This window comes from Crinia signifera, unplaced genomic scaffold (genome assembly GCF_055691185.1).
Source record: "Crinia signifera unplaced genomic scaffold, ASM5569118v1 HAP2_SCAFFOLD_144, whole genome shotgun sequence".
Classification (NCBI taxonomy): domain Eukaryota; kingdom Metazoa; phylum Chordata; class Amphibia; order Anura; family Myobatrachidae; genus Crinia; species Crinia signifera.
This window is the reverse complement of record NW_028142037.1, coordinates 198,195-215,678: the sequence shown is the minus strand read 5'-3', so window position 1 is coordinate 215,678 and position 17,484 is coordinate 198,195. Positions and strand designations below refer to the sequence as shown.

General features: G+C 46.5%; 1 long non-coding RNA gene across 3 annotated transcripts in view; it reads left to right on the top strand.

Moving 5' to 3' along the window:
• The first annotated feature begins 476 nt into the window (after positions 1 to 476).
• The window catches only part of LOC146053280 (uncharacterized), a 28,943-nt gene continuing 11,935 nt past the window's right edge, over positions 477 to 17,484 (top strand). Inside the window, exons 1-5 of one of the 3 annotated variants that reach the window (XR_014467719.1) lie at positions 478 to 675; positions 3,438 to 3,590; positions 5,009 to 5,184; positions 14,884 to 15,060; positions 16,346 to 16,613. This is a non-coding gene — a long non-coding RNA (uncharacterized LOC146053280). Of the gene's footprint in view, positions 676 to 3,437; positions 3,591 to 5,008; positions 5,185 to 14,883; positions 15,061 to 16,345; positions 16,614 to 17,484 lie in introns of those variants that run through there. The other 2 variants (XR_014467720.1, XR_014467721.1) reach the window with 2 other exon arrangements.

The window sequence follows — 17,484 nt, the reverse complement described above, 5'->3', positions numbered from 1 at the left end:
CCTTTGCCCACTTGGATTTAGCCTACTTATATAAAATGGGCTATAATCAAGTGGCCTACAGGACCTGGTCCTTTACACCAGATGCTCATAAAATATCGGGTCCCTTTGCCCACTTGGATTTAGCCTACTTATATAAAATGGGCTAAAATCAAGTGGGCTGAAGGACCTGGTTCTTTAAGTGAGTCTTTTAGACCACTAGGAAATAGCCTAATTTTATTGAATTGGCTAAATCAAAGTGGATAGAGGGACCGGTCCTTTATCCCACTAGGAAATAGCCTAACTTTAATGAATGGGTTAAATCAAAGTGGATAGAGGGACCAGGTCCTTTAACCCACTAAGAAATAGCCTAGTTTTATTGAGTAGGCTAAATCAGTGTGAACAGAAGGACCTGTCCTTTAGCCCACTAGGATATAGCCTATTTGTATTGAGTGGGCTAAATCGTAGTGCCTGGAGGGACAAGGTCCTTTAGCCCACTATAAAATAGACTCAACCATGCTGCTACGTGACCGCGGCACATGGATTAGGTTTTTGGACACATATGGCTGCCTGCTGGAAGCTGCTGGATCTCTTCAGGCGATTTTGGCTGCTTGCTAGTAGCTATGGGGCTGGATGAACCGGACTGCTGCTGCTCCCGAAACCCCAGCTGTGGGTCCTCTGCTCTGTGATCTGTGCTAGGTAAGGGATGCTTGTGGTTTCTTTCACCCCTCTGCTCACTGGGATAGAGCTGCTGCTAAATGATGCTGTGATACCTTTATTCCCCCTGCTAGCTGGATAGAGCTGTTGCTGAATGGAGGATATCTGTTTGTTGTCCAGCTCTACTGCTGCCTCCCCTGCCATTTAACCACTTCCTGGCCAGGCTCGCCCCCCCGCTCCTCCTGACTGGCTAGCAAGGGTGCCAGGTGTGAAAAGTGCCTTCCCGCCATTTGGACCTCGGTCCACCACCACCCCTCCCCCCTATGCCTCTCTGGGCACCATCTTGACTTCCTACGCTCTCTTTACTGCACCATTCTTCTTTACCTACTGTCACCCTGCAGAATGTCATTATTTCACACTCCTGCAGAATGGCATCATTATTTCACCCATTTCCTGGCATGGTTTGGGTAAGGCACCAGCGAGTTCTGAGTCCCAATTTGGAGCCCAGGCTGTAACTGAGCATATGGGTATTTGGTGCAGAGCTTAGAAACTTCCTGAAATGCAACCATTGCTGTATAAGGGGAAGTAAGTCACAGGTCTCTGCACAGAGTGCACTGCTGGTGGCTGCAGATCTGATTGTTGAGTGCCACAGTCTGTATATCTGATTGTTACTGGGTTATTGGTGAGTGTCACACTCTGCAGACTTGTTTGACGCTGAGTGTCACACACTACAGATCTGATTGCCACTGGTGCAAATCTGATTGTTAAGTTAAAGGCTGCGGAATTTATTTCTGAGAGTCGGACTGCTTTCCTTTTTGAGTAAGTAAAGGTGCATACACACTGTACAATTTTTTTTTTTTTTTTTTTTTTTACCAATTTTGTTGAGACATTTCCATTGAACCCAGTGTCCTGGATGAAAGATGTTGACGAAAGATATTGGTGACAGACGGATGATGATGCGCAATCATCAAGATTGTTCGTCAACTGTGCATGCAGCTCAATTTGTATATATTTCAAAAAGAGCCTATAAACTGTAGCTAGATCTTTCATCTGTTGTTAATATCTTTCGTCCAGGACACTGGATTCAAGGGAAATGTCTTTCAACGAAATTGGTCAAAAAATTGGACGGTGTGTATGCACCTTAAAGGTGCATACACACTGTACAATTTTATTGACCAACTTTTTTGACCAACTTTGTTAATTTCGGCAATTCTGAATGAAATTGGTCAAAATATCTTTCAGTGCGTTTGCGACGAATGATGATGTGCATACCCGCCAGTTGTTCATCAAGATTGTTAGTCAACTGTGCATGCAGCTCAGTTTGGATATCTTTCAAAAAGAGCCTATAAACTGTAGCTAGATCTTTCGTCCAGGACACTGGGTTCAATGGAAATGTCTTTCAATGAAATTGGTCAAAAAAATTGTACAGTGTGTATGCACCATAAGGGTGTCACAAATTGTATGCTGCCATATACTCTTCTAGTGGACCAGGTGCCCCACATTGGCATCATGGTAAGTTAACTAGAAGGGGGGGCTCAGGCTGCAGTGTTTTAATGTTGTGAGGAATGTAGTGTGGCAGGTAGTTGTATCTAGTGTAATGATGTATTATGTAGTGTAGTGTAGCCCCCAGAAGGGACTTCAGTATGTTCAGAAAGCACTTCCCGTCCTGTAGTTCAGGCCTGGCCAACCTGTGGCTCTCCATATGTTGTGAAACTACAAATCCCAGCATGCCTTGGCACAGTTTTAACACTACCTTATAGCAAAACTGTGTCAAGGCATGATGGGATTTGTAGTTTAGCAACATCTGGAGAGCCACAGGTTGGCCGGGCCTGCTGTAGGTGTTACCTCTATTAAGTCCTTTGGGGGAGGAGTGTCATTCTAAGGTGCCCTGCCCCCCCCCCCCCCCCCCGAAGGCTTAATACAGTACCTGTCTGCCTGCTTTATTTGTGCATACTCCCTGTACCTCCATGAGGAAGCAACAGTAGTGCAGGCCCTGTGAGTATATGTATTTAAATCACAACAGAATTTGCTGTTCTATATAAGAAACTGTTAATGAATAAATAAAAAATCTATATCGATAGATGGATAGCGAGAGAGATATCTATCAGTGAAATACATATGGATGACTGCCCTATGGTGGAATTCTCTCCCAACCCTTCCTCATCACAGCCTATCCTTTCTACGCCACAGTTTAAATGTGTTCGGTATGACTCATTGGCGGCCAGGATCCCGGGGGTCTGTATACCGACATCGTAATCCCAGCTGCTGGTATTCAGACAGGGTGAGCTCAAAAAGTCCCCACTTTACCCCTCCCAGCTGCAATTTCTTTCACCTACTCCTTAATTTTTTTATACCAGCCATTCATTATATGTATTCTCAGCATTCATTCTATTTGTTATCCCCCCCCCCCCCCCTACACACACACACACACACACACACACACACACACACACACATTTGCATATCTTGCCTCACATTCACTGCTTATGAAATATAATTAATGATACAGACTTCTGCTGCTTGGAGTGTGCTGCTTGGTCCTTGGTCCTTCAGCACTCAGGGTGAACTACATTAATAAAATAACAAATACAACAATGGTTTTATGTAATACTGTGGTAATGGAGCAGATTACAGCCTTGTCTTGGTATTGCATCTAACATTCCCTTATATTAAATGATGCTTTGTGCAGCGTATGGTTAGTGTTTCTGTACAGCTAAAATATTAGTATATTGTGCATATGACTTATCCTTGCCATACTGAGCCTGTATCTCATCCACATGTACATTTTCAATTGTTTTCAACAGGATGCCTTAAAATCATGTCAGCAAAGATCATGCTAGAAGAATCACGTCAGTATACAGATGCCAGCATCCCGACTGCCCTCACGAGACTGGCGATGGAGCTCTGAATGGAACAGGACACCGATGCCAGGATACAGACAGCCGTAATCCCATTCGGTAAGTAATCAGGGCAGCTGAGATTGCAGCCAGGGAAGGGGGGTTAAGATGTGTACACACAAAGATTTATCTGGGAACAAAAATCTGGAAATGTATGGGAGAAAATGACAATCGTTGTTAGATGTTGGCGATGTGTTATAGGGTTTAGTATTAGGCACTAGTGGGAAGGGTTAGGGTCAGGTGCGCGGTTAGGGTGCAGTCAGAGACCCTGTCCAGATATTCCCTTTTGGGATGGTGGGGTAAGTATTATGACCGATGGCATCCTAAATGCTAGGATACTACATGTATCTTGGCAAAAAAAACGAACCCGGGATTGTTTTAAAACCTGTGTAATTTCTCACTTTTGCCTGGGGTTTCTTTCTGCGTGGGTCTGTATCCCAAAATTTAGTGCTAGTGGCCTATGCTTTGGTGCCTCAATATAATGATTTCATCCAAAATGTAAGGTATGCCTATTCCAGATAATTGCCATCAATTTAAACATTTGAAGTGTAGCTCTGCCAGTCAGAATCAAGGTATTGCATGTAGGAGACAGAGCTACACTTCAAAGGTTACATTTGATGCTATAAGTCTGGAAGAATAGGCATCAATGTAACCAACTTTTTGGGTGAATCAGAATGATGAAATCAGTTGATGTCAATGTTTTAAAAGGATAGGCATCAGTTCAGTTTCCTAGTATATTACCTGTTTATTTTTAAAGAACAGAGGGGTAGATTTAATAAGCTCAGTGAAGTGATAGTGTCTGGTTTTTATCACCGGCCAATCAGCTCCTATCTGTCATTTTTCAAACTAAGCCTGTAACTTCACAGTTAGGAGCTGATTGGTCGGTGATAAAAACCGGACATTTTATCACTTCACCGAGCTTAATAAATCTGCCCCTAAATTGAGGAACAATCTGCTGTATATTCTGTGCCAGCCTATTGCAGGATCATTCAAATACAACACGTATTGGACGAATACCTCTTTGCTTCACTGGAGTTTGGACTTTAATACCTTAAATTTTGGTTCAAGTCCTAATATTGTAATATATATCCTAATATTCAGGCACCATACCACTATTGTGGTGTATGTTCTAGTTTATGTTGTTCAGCCTTCAGGGAACAGTTGTTGGGCTGCCTTTAGTTGTGTTTCATATATTGTTTTCTAAATTGTATAAGCGTGTTTTTATAAATTGGGGTTATGTATAATAATATCAAGTTTCCACTCTGGAAACCTATTCGAAGAGTAAGAGGGCCCTTGGACAGAGTTGTCCACTGTGGGTTTACCCTGTACCCTTATGGGCAATCCCGACATTAACTATATCTGTTTTTGTATGACATCATGCGGTATATTGACCTCCTGTACAGTGTTGTGCGTTTAAATTTGATAGGTTTGTAAACTAATACAAAAACTTACTTGAATGGTTTCCCCCTTCTCACTAGGGCAGCTACTCTATTGAATATTGAGGTTTTTGGAAAAAGTTTGCAATGTTGCAAGAGGAAGCCAAAGTCTTCAATCACTCTGGATTTTATGAACAGCTTGGTGGTGGGACACAGGATACAGTTCTGCAGAGTCTCTGAAGATGCTGGGCAAGAATTTTATGGATTTCGATGCACAGGTAAATATAGATTTTAATTTGTTTTCCCAATTTCTCATATTATCCTTTTAAGTTTCCCCATCCCCCTACTGTCACTACAATGTCTGCTAGGGTGGTAGAAATAAGAGTGAGTGGCATGGTTGACAGGGTGTCGGAAAGTGCAAAAGAGAGGAGCTAGAAGAAGGCGAGGGGTGGTCAGGGAAAGCTTCATGGAAAAAGAAGGGATGAGAGAACGAGAGGAGCGAGACATAGCATTCTGAAAGAGAAAGGGGGTTGAGGAAGAGAAGGATTGCAAGCAGGAGTAAGAATGTCAGGGATAGACTGGAGCAGGAGTCAATGTCAGAGAGAGAAGGGGGAGTGGAGGTGTCGCAAAGACAACGAAAGAGTGTGTTGTGGAGAGAAAGGGGTTAGACAGAGAGGATGTCGGAGAGCTAGACATATGATGCCGGGAAGAGGAGGGTGATAGTGCAAGGGAGAGACTGTGAGAGGGAGGAAAGAGGGGAAACTGGAGTACACAGGGGAGAAAGACCAGGGGCTGAGAGAGATGAGTGGCGAGATGGAGTAAGAGTGAGGGTCGACAGAAGGGGGTGGGGAATAGAGCAGGGCAGTAGGGTACAAGGGGAGAGAAAGGATAGACAGCAGCTGAGAGAGAGTTTGACAGACTGGGTGGGGGCAGAGCATGGGAGAGAGAAAGGGGGGCCTGGGACAGAGCAAAAGAGGAGACAGGGAGAGGGTGAGCCAACAAGAGGCGAAAGGGGTTGAGGCAACAGTGAGACGACGGGGCTAAGCTGACGGGGGTGAGACTATGGGGCGAGAGGGTGAGGTGATTAGGGGTGAGAGGGGGTAAGGTGACTGGGTGATTCCACAGGGAGTGAGGGGGGCTTTGTGGAAAAAGAGTTAATGAGAGAACGAGAGGTACAAGAGAAAGTGTTCTGATAGAGAAAGGAGGACAAGGAAGAGAAGGGTTACGAGCAGGAGTAAGACTGTCAGGGAGAGACTGGAGCAAATGTCAGTGTCGGAGAGAAGGGGGGAGTGGAAGTGTTGCAAAGACAGTGAAAGAGCATGTTGCAGAGAGAAAGGGGGTAGACAGATAGAGCGACGGTGTCAAGGAGAGCGCTAGAGTGATGATGCTGGGGATAGGAGGGTGATAGAGCAAGGGAGAGACTGACTGAAAGGGAGGAAAGGGGGGAAACTGGATTTGATAGGGGAGAAAGACCAGGGACTGAGAGAGATAAGTGGTGAGATGGAGTAAGAGTGAGGGTTGAAAGAAGGGGCAGGGGGAATAGAGCAGGGCAGTGGGGTACAAGGGGAGAGAAAGGATAGATGGGTGCTGAGAGAGAGGGTGACTAACAGGGGGTGGGGGCAGAGCATGGCAGAGAGAAAGGGGATCCTGGGACAGAGCAAAAGAGGAAAGACAGGGTGGGGGCGAGAGGGTGAGCCAACGGGAGACGAGAGGGGTTGAGGCAACAGTGAGGTGCCGGGGCTAAGCTGGCAGGGGTGAGACTATTGGGTGAGAGGGTGAGCTGACTAGGGGTGAGAGGGGGTGAGGTGATGGGGTGATTCCACAGGGAGTGAGAGGGGCTTTGTGGAAAAAGAGGTAATGTGAGAACGAGAGGTGCAAGAGAAAGCGTTCTGATAGAGAAAGGGGGATGAGGAAGAGAAGGGTTACGAGCTGGAGTAAGAATGTCAGGGAGAGACTGGAGCAAGTGTCAATGTCAGAGAGAGAAGGGGGAGTGGAGGCGTCGCACAGACAACGAAAGAGCATGTTGCGGTGAGAAAGGGGGTAGACAGAGTGAGAGGGTGTCAAGGCGAGAGCTAGAGAGATGATGCCAGGGAGAGGAGGGTGATAGTACAAGGGAGAGACTGCCAGAGAGGGAGGAATGGGGGAAACTAGAATGCAGAGGGGAGAAGGACCAGGGGCTGAGAGAGATGAGTGGCAAGATGGAGTAAGAGTGAGGGTTGAAAGAAGGGGCAGGGGGAATAGAGCAGGGCAGTGGGGTACAAGGGGAGAGAAAGGATAGACAGTAGCTGAGAGAGAGGGTGACAGACAGGGGGCGGGGAAAAGCATGGGAGAGAGAAAGGGGGGTCCTGGGACAGAGCAGAAGAGGAAAGACAGGGAGAGGGTGAGCCTACAGGAGGCGAGAGTGGTTGAGGCAACAGTGAGGCGACAGGGCTAAGCTGGCGGGGGTGAGACTATGGGGCGAGAGGGTGAAGTTACTAGAGGTAAGAGGGGGTGAGGTGATGGGGCGATTGCACAGGGAGCAAGAGCAGCTTTGTGGAGAAAGAGGTAATGAGAGAATGAGAGGTGCAAGAGAAAGCGTTCCGATAGAGAAAGGGGGATGAGGAAGAGAAGGGTTGCAAGCAAGAGTAAGACTGTCAGGGAGAGACTGGAGCAAGTGTCAGTGTCAAAGAGAGAAGGGGGGAGTGGTAGTGTTGCAAAGACAACGAAAGAGCATGTCGCAGAGAGAAAGAGGGTAGACAGAGAGAGAGGGTGTCAAGGAGAGAGCTAGAGAGATGATGCCGGAGAGAGGAGGGTGGTAGAGCAAGGGAGAGTCTGCCAGAGAGGGAGGAAAGAGGGGAAACTGGAGTAGAGAGGAGAGAAAGACCAGGGGCTGAGAGAGATGAGTGGCCAGATGGAGTAAGAGTGAGGGTTGAAAGAAGGGGCAGGAGGAATAGAGCAGGGCAGGGGATGCAAGGGGAGAGAAAGGATAGACAGCAGCTGAGAGAGCGGGTGACAGACAGGTGGTGGTGGCAGAGTATGGGAGAGAGAAATAGGGTACTGGGACAGAGTAAAAGAGGAAAGACGGGGAGAGGGTGAGTCAACAGGAAGTGTGAGGGGGTAAGGCAACAGTGAGGCGACGGTGCTAAGCTGGCGGGGGTGAGACGTTGGGGCGAGAGGGTGAAGTGACTAGGGGTGAGAGGGGATGGGGTGACAGGGTGATTGCACAGGGAGTGAGAGGAGCTTTGTGGAGAAAGGAGGTAATGGGAGAACGAGAGGTGCAAGAGAAAGCGTTCCGATAGAGGAAGGGGGATGAGGAAGAGCAGGGGTTGCGAGCTAGAGTAAGACTGTCAGGGAGAGACTGGAGCAAGTGTCAGTGTCAGAGAGAAAAGGGGGGGGTGGAAGTGTTGCAAAGACAACGAAAGAGCATGTCGCAGAGAGAAAGAGGGTAGACAGAGAGATGGTGTCCAGGAGAGAGCTAGAGAGATGATGCCGGGGAAAGGAGGGTGATAGTACAAGGGAGAGACTGCCAGAGAGGGAGGAAAGTGGGGAAACTTGAGTAGAGGGGGAGAAAGACCAGGTGCTGAGAGAGATGAGTGGCCAGATGGAGTAAGAGTGAGGGTTGAAAGAAGGGGCAGGGGGAATAGAGCAGGGCAGGGGGGTACAAGGGGAGAGAAAGGATAGACAGCAGATGAGAGAGAGGCTGACCGACCAGGGTTGGGGACAGAGCATGGGTGAGAGAAAGGGGCTTGGGACAGAGTGAAAGAGTAAAGACAGGGTGGGGGCGAGAGGGGGTGAGTCAACATCAGTGAGAGGGCTTGAGGTAACAGTGAGGCAACGGGGGTAAGCTGACAGGGGTGAGACGATGGGGCGAGAAAGTGAGGGTCTCTCCCTAGTCACCTCACCCCTCTCAGCTTACACCTGTTGCCTCACTGTTACCTCAAGCCCTCTCACTGATGTTGACTCACCCCCTCTCGCCCCCACCCTGTCTTTACTCTTTCACTCTGTCCCAAGCCCCTTTCTCTCACCCATGCTCTGTCCCCACCTCCTTTCTGTTACCCTCTCTCTCATCTGCTGTCTATCCTTTCTCTCGCCTTGTTCCCCCCTGCCCTGCTCTATTCCCCCTGCCCCTTCTTTCAACCCTCACTCTTACTCCATCTCGCCACTCATCTCTCTCAGCACCTGGTCTTTTTTCCTTCTCTACTCCAGTTTCCCCTTTCCTCCCTCTCTGGCAGTCTCTCCCTTGTACTATCACCCTCCTTTCCCCGGCATCATCTCTCTAGCTCTCTCCTTGACACCATCTCTCTGTCTACCCTCTTTCTCTCTGCGACATGCTCTTTCGTTGTCTTTGCAACACTTCCACTCCCCCCTTTTCTCTCTGACACTTACACTTGCTCCAGTTTCTCCCTGACAGTCTTACTCTTGCTCGCAACCCCTTCTCTTCCTCATCCCCCTTCCTCTATCGGAACGCTTTCTCTTGCACCTCTCGTTCTCCCATTACCTCCTTTCTCCACAAAGCTCCTCTCACTCCCTGTTCAATCACCCTGTCACCCCATCCCCTCTCACCCCTAGTCACTTCACCCTATCGCCCCATCGGCTCACCCCCGCCAGCTTAGCCCCGTCGCCTCACTGTTGCCTCAACCACTCTCGCCTCCTGTTGGCTCACCCTCTCGCCCCCACCCTGTCTCTCCTCTTTTGCTCTACCTCTGGCCCCTTTTTCCCTCCCATGCTCTGTCCCCACCTCCTTTCTGTTACCCTCTCTCTCAGCTGCTGTCTATCCTTTCTCTCCCCTTGTACCCACCTGCCCTGCTCTATTCCCCCTGCCCCTTCTTTCAACCCTCACTCTTGCTCCATCTTGCCACTCATCTCTCTCAGCCCCTGGTCTTTCTCTCCTCTCTACTCCAGTTTCCCCTCTTTCCTCCCTCTCTGGCAGTCTCTCCCTTGCTCTACCACCCTCCTCTCCCCGGCATCATCTCTCTAGCTCTCTCCTTGACACCCTCTCTCTCTGTCTACCCTCTTTCTCTCTACGACATGCTCTTTCGTTGTCTTTGCAACGCTTCCACTCCCCCCTTCTCTCTTTGACACTGACACTTGCTCCAGTCTCTCCCTGACAGTCTTACTCTTGCTCGCAACCCTTCTCTTCCTCATCCCCTTTTCTCTATCGGAACGCTTTCTCTTGCACCTCACATTCTCTCATTACCTCTTTCTCCACAAAGCTCCTCTTGCTCCCTGTGCAATCACCCCATCACCTCACCCCCTCTCATCTCTAGTCACCTCACCCTCTCGCCCCATAGTCTCACCCCCGCCAGCTTAGCCCCGTCGCCTCACTGTTGCCTCAACCACTCTCGCCTCGTGTTGGCTCACCCTCTCCCTGTCTTTCCTCTTCTGCTCTGTCCCAGGACCCCCTTTCTCTCTCCCATGCTTTGCCCCCGCCCCCTGTCTGTCACTCTCTCTCTCAGCTGCTGTCTATCCTTTCTCTCCCCTTGTACCCCACTGCCCTGCTTTGTTCCCCCTGCCCCTTCTTTCAACCCTCACTCTTACTCCATCTTGCCACTCATCTCTCTCAGCCCCTGGTCTTTCTCCCCTCTGTACTCCAGTTTCCGCTCTTTCCTCCCTCTCTGGCAGTCTTTCCCTTGTACTATCGCCCTCCTCTCCCCAGCATCATCTCTCTAGCTCTCTCCTTGACACCCTCTCTCTCTGTCTACCCTCTTTCTCTCCGCAACACGCTCTTTCATTGTCTTTGCAACACTACCACTCCCCCCTTCTCTCTTTGACACTAACACTTGCTTCAGTCTCTCCCTGACATTTTTACTCCTCCTCGCAGCCCTTCTCTTCCTCATCCCCCTTTCTCTATCGGAACACTTTCTCTTGCACCTCTCATTCTCTCATTACCTCTTTCTCCACAAAGCTACTCTTGCCCCCTGTGCAATCACCCCATCACCCCACCCCCTCACCCCTAGTCACCTCACCCTCTCACCCCACCGTCTCACTCACACCAGCTTAGCACCGTTGCCTCACTGTTGCCTTAACCCCTTTTGCCTCCTGTTGGCTCACCCTCTCGCTGTCTTTGCTCTTTTGCTCTGTCCCAATCCCCTTTCTCTCTCCTATACTCTGCCCCCACCACCTGTCTGTCACCCTCTCTCTCAGCTGCTGTCTGTCCTTTCTCTCCCCTTGTACCCCCCCTGCCCTGCTCTATTTCCCCTGCCCCTTCTTTCAACCCTCACTCTTACTCCATCTCGCCACTCATCTCTCTCAGCTCCTGGTCTTTCTCCCCTCTCTACTCCAGTTTCCCCTCTTTCCTCCCTCTCTGGCAGTCTCTCCCTTGCTCTACCACCCTCCTCTCCATGGCATCGTCTCTCTAGCTCTCTCCTTGACACCCTCTCTCTCTCTCTCTCTCTCTCTCTCTGTCTACCCCCTCTCTCACCACGATGTACTCTTTTGTTGTCTTTGTGACATCTCCACTCCCCCTTTCTCTCTGACATTGGCTCTTCCTCTATTCTCTCCCTGACATTCTTACTCCTACTCGCAACCCTTCTCTTCCTTGTCCCCCTTTCTCTATCAGAACGCTTTCTCTGGCACCTTTCGTTCTCTCATTACCTCTTATTCCACAAAGTTCCTCTCGCTCCCTGTGGAATCACCCCTTCACCTCGCCCCCTCTCACCCCTAGTCACCTCACCCTCCCGCCCCATCGTCTCACACCTGCCAGCTTAGCGCCATCACCTCACTGTTTCCTTAACTTCTCTCATCTCCTGTTGGCTCACCCTCTCGCCCCCACCCTGTCCTTCCTCTTTTGCTCTGTCCCAGGCCCCCCTTTCTCTCTCCCATGCTCTGCCCCCACCCACTGTCTGTCACCCACTCTCTTAGCTGCTGTCTATCCTTTCTCTACCCTTGTACTCCACTCCCGTCCTCTCTTCCCCCTTGCCCCTTCTTTCAACCCTCACTCTTACTCCATCTCGCCACTCATCTCTCTCAGCCCCTGGTCTTTCTCCCCTCTCTACTCCAGTTTCCCCTCTTTCCTCTCTCTCTGGCAGTCTCTCCCTTGCTCTACCACCCTCCTCTCCACGGCATCATCTCTCTAGCTCTCTGACATCCTCTCTCTGTCTAACCCCTTTCTCTATGACATACTCTTTCATTGTCTATGTGACACCCCCACTCTCCCCTCCTCTCTCTGACACTGACTCTTGATCCAGTCTGTCTTTGACATTGTTACTCCTGCTCGCAATCCTTCTCTTCCTCATCCCCCTTTCTCTATCAGAACGCTTTCTCTTGCACCTCTCGTTCTCTCATTACCTCTTATTCCACAAAGCTCTTTCCCTGACCACCCCTCTCCCACTTTCTAGCTCCTCTTTTGCTCTTTCTGACACCTGTCTCTCACACCACTCACTCTTGCTTCTGACACCCTAACAGGCCTTGGACAATAGGGGGGTGGGTTAGCTTAAAAGCATAATATGTGATGGGATAGTCACAAAGTAGTACTTATCTTTATAAAGTTAAAGGTCCCTTGGACCATTAACTTTATATATGCTCTAAGCAATTTTTTTGCTTAGAGCAAATACTAATAGTATACGGTTTTCAGTCCTTGATCATAAGGCATCATGCTTTGTGGTGTTGTGCTGTAAGCTGCCATCCTGGCGGCTTCAGTACTGTGTTTAGCTTGCTTTACTTAATCCGAATACAAAAGTTTTTAAGATACAGTCCAGGTTTATTTACTATACACTGAGTAGCCATGCCCTCAATACAATGTTGGGCCACCTTTTGTCCTTAATACTGCATGGATTCTTCTTGACATGGACTCTGTTAGTAGAGGTGGTATGAGGAATCTGATACCATATCAGATGAACTGCACTTTCCAATTCCTTAAGGTATCTCTCTTTGCAGATGATATGCTGCTTTTTGTGTCAAACCCAGCTTCCAGTGTTCCTGTGATAATAAAACTAATTTGGGACCAAGCCCTCTTTTACCCATACTCTCCTGCTGGCCTTCTACATTCTGATCTCCGTAGCATTCCCACTGACTTTAAACCTAACATCATGTTCAGAGACACATATGCCACATGGCTCTCTTTAAACATAAAATTACATCGGAATCATCATAGTTCTCCATATGTCCATGTCTGGGGTAACCCTGTGTTATCCCCCTCCCCCCCATTCTCTATTAACTTTCTACCACTGGAAGGAAAACGGTCTTGATGTTCTATCCAATGTCTTTGATCCTGGGGGACATCTGTATCCATTCTCTGCTCTCCAAGAGCAATTTACAATCTCTTCTCAACAATTTTACATGTACCTGCAGTTACGTTGTCATGTTTTGTCTCTCCACAAACCGGGATATTTTCAGAGTTCGCCTGATCCTATAAACACTCAGTTGAGGCTGCTACTTACCAAACGGTATCATACCAAGATTCTTTACTCTCAATTGATAGATACTGCTGCTACCACTACATGGACTAATTTTATAACACCTTGGACTCCATTTATTCCTCACATAACAGAAATGACCTATTTATGAAAGAACTACGATATGGCCTACAACACCTCGAATCTGCATATCTTCAGGAGGTACCCTTCTGCTTTCTCCATAGGGCGTACATATCTCTGGCTCAAAGAAAGCACTTTGTATTAGAGGAAACAGGTACTTGTCAGAAATGCCATCACTCTTCAGCTACCTTCCAGCATTGTGGAAAAATAAAACGTTTCTGGCATAAGGTCACCTCATTCATCAATAAGCTGCTTATTCGACCTTCTTGCTTATGTTTTCTTACACTTTTTTTCGGGGAATCTACAGACAGAGGCTTCCACAACCATTCCTTATTAGAATTTTAACAATCTCTAAAAAAACTCATCCTAATTCACTGGACCTCCAAAAACCCTCCTACCCTCAATGAACTGTTACAACCTTCTCTAGTTGGAAAAACAGTCCACCATGACCTCCTATAATGATAAACTTTCCCTGCAGTTCTACAACACGTGGAAAACTTCATCCTTTCCCACCCCATCTCAACTCAAAAAGATATCTTACAGCCATTCTCAATTTTATCATGGTACAATGTCCGGGTGTAACACCCAATGGAATTACAACTATTTCTGAAGTAGCCACCTCAGAAAACTCTTGCAGCAGGATACCCCATTAACATAACAGGATGTACTTGATCTGCGATAACACTCAAATACCCTTGGTCATTCAGACGTTGTTCCACAGGAATCAAATGACCCAACCAATGCCAAGAAAACATCCCCCCAAACCATAAGATTGTCTCTACCCACTTGAAGTGTTGTGGAAATGCAGTTGGGGTCCATGCTTTTGTGCTGTATTCTCCATACTCGCACCCTGCCATCTGCATGGTGTAATTGAAAACACTTTTCATCGGACCACATGAACCTTTACCAGCTGTCTACTGTCCAATTCTTATGAACTGGAGACGTCTGCTCTTGTTCAAGACAGACAGTAGAGGCTTTCGAACAGGTCATCGGCTTCCATATCCTATACGGCTAAGTTTCGTTCAGAGACCTTCACAGTTGCTCCTTGATCAAGATTTCCGCAATTTGATGTCATGTTGCTCTTCTGTTGGACTGGACAGATTCAGTAGTTTGTGACGACCACAAGCCTGACGATGAGACCAGGTTTTCTGCTTGGTAGTCTACTCTCTGTAAACATTAATAACTGCTGCTTTGAAGTACAAGTGCAGCTGTTTTGCTGAAACTGGTTCTAACGGTTCAAGCGCCTACAATCATCCCGTGTTCAAACTCGGTTATTCACGTTTTTACCCATTTCTTTGCAAGCAACACCGTGCAATTGATGCTTCGTTTGTCCTGCATTCCCTTTATTATAGCTATCTGGCCCTCTAGCAGCAACAACTTGAAGTTATGGCCGATCTGCATATAAGTGTCAATAATTTGGCCACTCAGTGTATATCCAGTTCTCTAACTTCCTGTAGGGTGCTTAATCAGTATAAAACGTGTCATTGGTATTGTTTAATTTTTATTGTTTCCACTTCTCACTAGGGCAGCTACTCAATTGAATATTGAGGTTTTTGGGTATCCATTGGCCAAGAGAAAGCAAATGTCTTCTAACACTGGATATAATGTAAGGCTTGTTGGTGGACGTACAAGAGGTCTTCAGGATGCAGTGCAGTGTCTCTGAAGATGCTGGAACAGAAGTTTATGAATTTCAAAGCACAGGTAAATATTTCCATTTAAGAATACTAGCCCTGCATACCATAACCCATCCAATTTTTAGCTTGCTTTCATTTAAAATCTTGTTATTTAGAAGGTCTCTAAAACTATGTTATGTAGTGCCATAAGTAATATTGCTTTTAAGCTGCTTTTCTGGTTGTTACAGTCCTATGTCCAGTTTTTCCTTATTATCCAATGTATTGTATGACTCTCTTGATCATAAAACCGAAAGTTTGACCTCATGCACTATAAACTGCCTACCTGCTGGTTTCAGTCCTATAATCTGTTGTTTTTTCTTAAATATTTTTATTTGGTTGGTTTTACATTAAATCACAACATAAATTTTGTCACTTACAGTAGTGAACCGACAATCAAAAAGTATGACAACTTGGGAGGGAATGAGTGAGAGCGTACATACAATTAAACAATGATGTAAAAAGGAGTAGCAATTTGCCAGCCTGCTGGCTTTATGGATATGCAACATTCTCAGTAACCTTTTATAAACTTAACCTCTTCTCCTCATGCAGTATTTTAAATATTATATAGACTGAACGGTTCCTAAATAAAATTTATATTCAACAAAGAGTAATAAAAGGGGACGTGAAAGAGGGGGGGGGGGGGAGGGGAGGTTCGGAAAACGCAGTTTAGTAACAGGAGGCAATGCGGTCTGTACCGTCATATTATACCACTTGTCTAAGTACAATAATTACCATATCAGATGAAAGATTAACATATGCGATCCGCAGGTTTGGGAAGGTAATACTGATTATTGGGTGTTCCTCTGAATAGAGGGTATAGCCTTTAAAGTATGAACATAACAACATAGCAATTAGTACACATTTTTATAACAATTCTGTGTTGCCCCCCCAGATCATAACAGTTTCCATGGGTCTAATCATTCTATAACCGGGTGGAGGTCAAGGGATTCTAGAATTTTGAGTGGCCAAGGTTTTAGTTCTGATGTATGCTTCCCACTTCCTCAAGAAAGATTTCTTTAGCGATTGAATGGATTGTATATTGTTATATCTGTCTAGTCCTATAACTATTTAATAATTCTTCCACATCTGGTAAGTTTGGTTTATGGTTGGTGATCCAAGACTTCTATATTGCCTTTTTTGCCACTGTAAACAAAATTGTCAGAAATGGTATGAGTTGTCTTTGGCTATTATTTAGTTGCCATGTGTCAAAATTTAGGAATATTACTGGTATGGGTTGAAGTTTAACTTTTTAGGAAAAGTTCTTCTGTATATAGTGTATAATCTTGAACCAAAACTTTTTTATGTACCCACAGTCCCAGAAGTTATGGAACAGAGATGCAGAATAATAGCCACATTTGAGACCTCTTTCCGTCTCATTGGGGTCAAAGTAGCTTCGCTGTCTCTGCAACAAGAAAGCTCCATGAATGGTCTTCTAATGTGTCTCTTGCAAGGCTGAAGATTGGAGAGTTTTCATAGATGATTCATAGTACTTGAATATATCAGATACTTGTAGGGATGGGATGTCTTGCACCCACGAATCCCTCGTCTTTTCTTGTAATACAAATAAAGGATTCTTCTGCATCTCTGTGTAAATGAGTTTTGATTTAAAGGTGTCGGTCTGGATTTTATTCACCCAAGTGTGGAGCAGGGAATGGGATGATGACATAATATTTTGGGTTGGTAAAGATTGCACGAAGTGTTGAATTTGGATTATTGGGAAGAGCATTATTTGGTAGCCCAAATTTGTCCTTAAGAGTGGTAAACGATAAAGTCTTTCCTCCTGGGTCAAACACCGGGTATATTTAGTTTTTTGAGACTTGCGCTCAAGTCTCTTGAAAATTGGGTTATTTATTCCCGGAGGGAACAGTGGATTGCCACATATAGGTATCCATTCCGTAGACAGTGGGTCTAGGTCAATCTTAGAGCATATGAAGTGCCATGCACTATGCATATCCTGAAACAAGGGGTTGCTATATACGTGTGATGGGATTTGTTTCTTCGGTACGTGTATAAGGGCTTTGGGCGAGTACGGGAAGAGGACAGCCTTGTCCAATTCAAATAAAGAATACAAGTCGGCCTCCTGCAGCCATCCCACCCCCACTCAAGTTAGTAGAGAGCAGGAATAATTTGTAATGTCCGGGAGTCCCAAACCTCTATTAACTTTAGAAAGGTTTAACTTCACCAGGGAGATCTTAGGCTTCTTACCATTCCATATGAATTTGGAGCAGGCCTGTGTTAAGGTTTTAACATCGGAGGACAGGATTTTTGTTGGGAGCATTTGCATTGGATACATTATTCTCGGGATTTTCACTGACTTCACAACTTCAATTCTTCCCAGAAGGGAAAGGGGCAGGGAAGTCTAGTCGTGGAGTGTCTTCAGGATTTTTGACATAATTGGGGGATGATTTCTCCTATATAAATCTGATAGCCTATTAAGGATTTGTATGCCCAA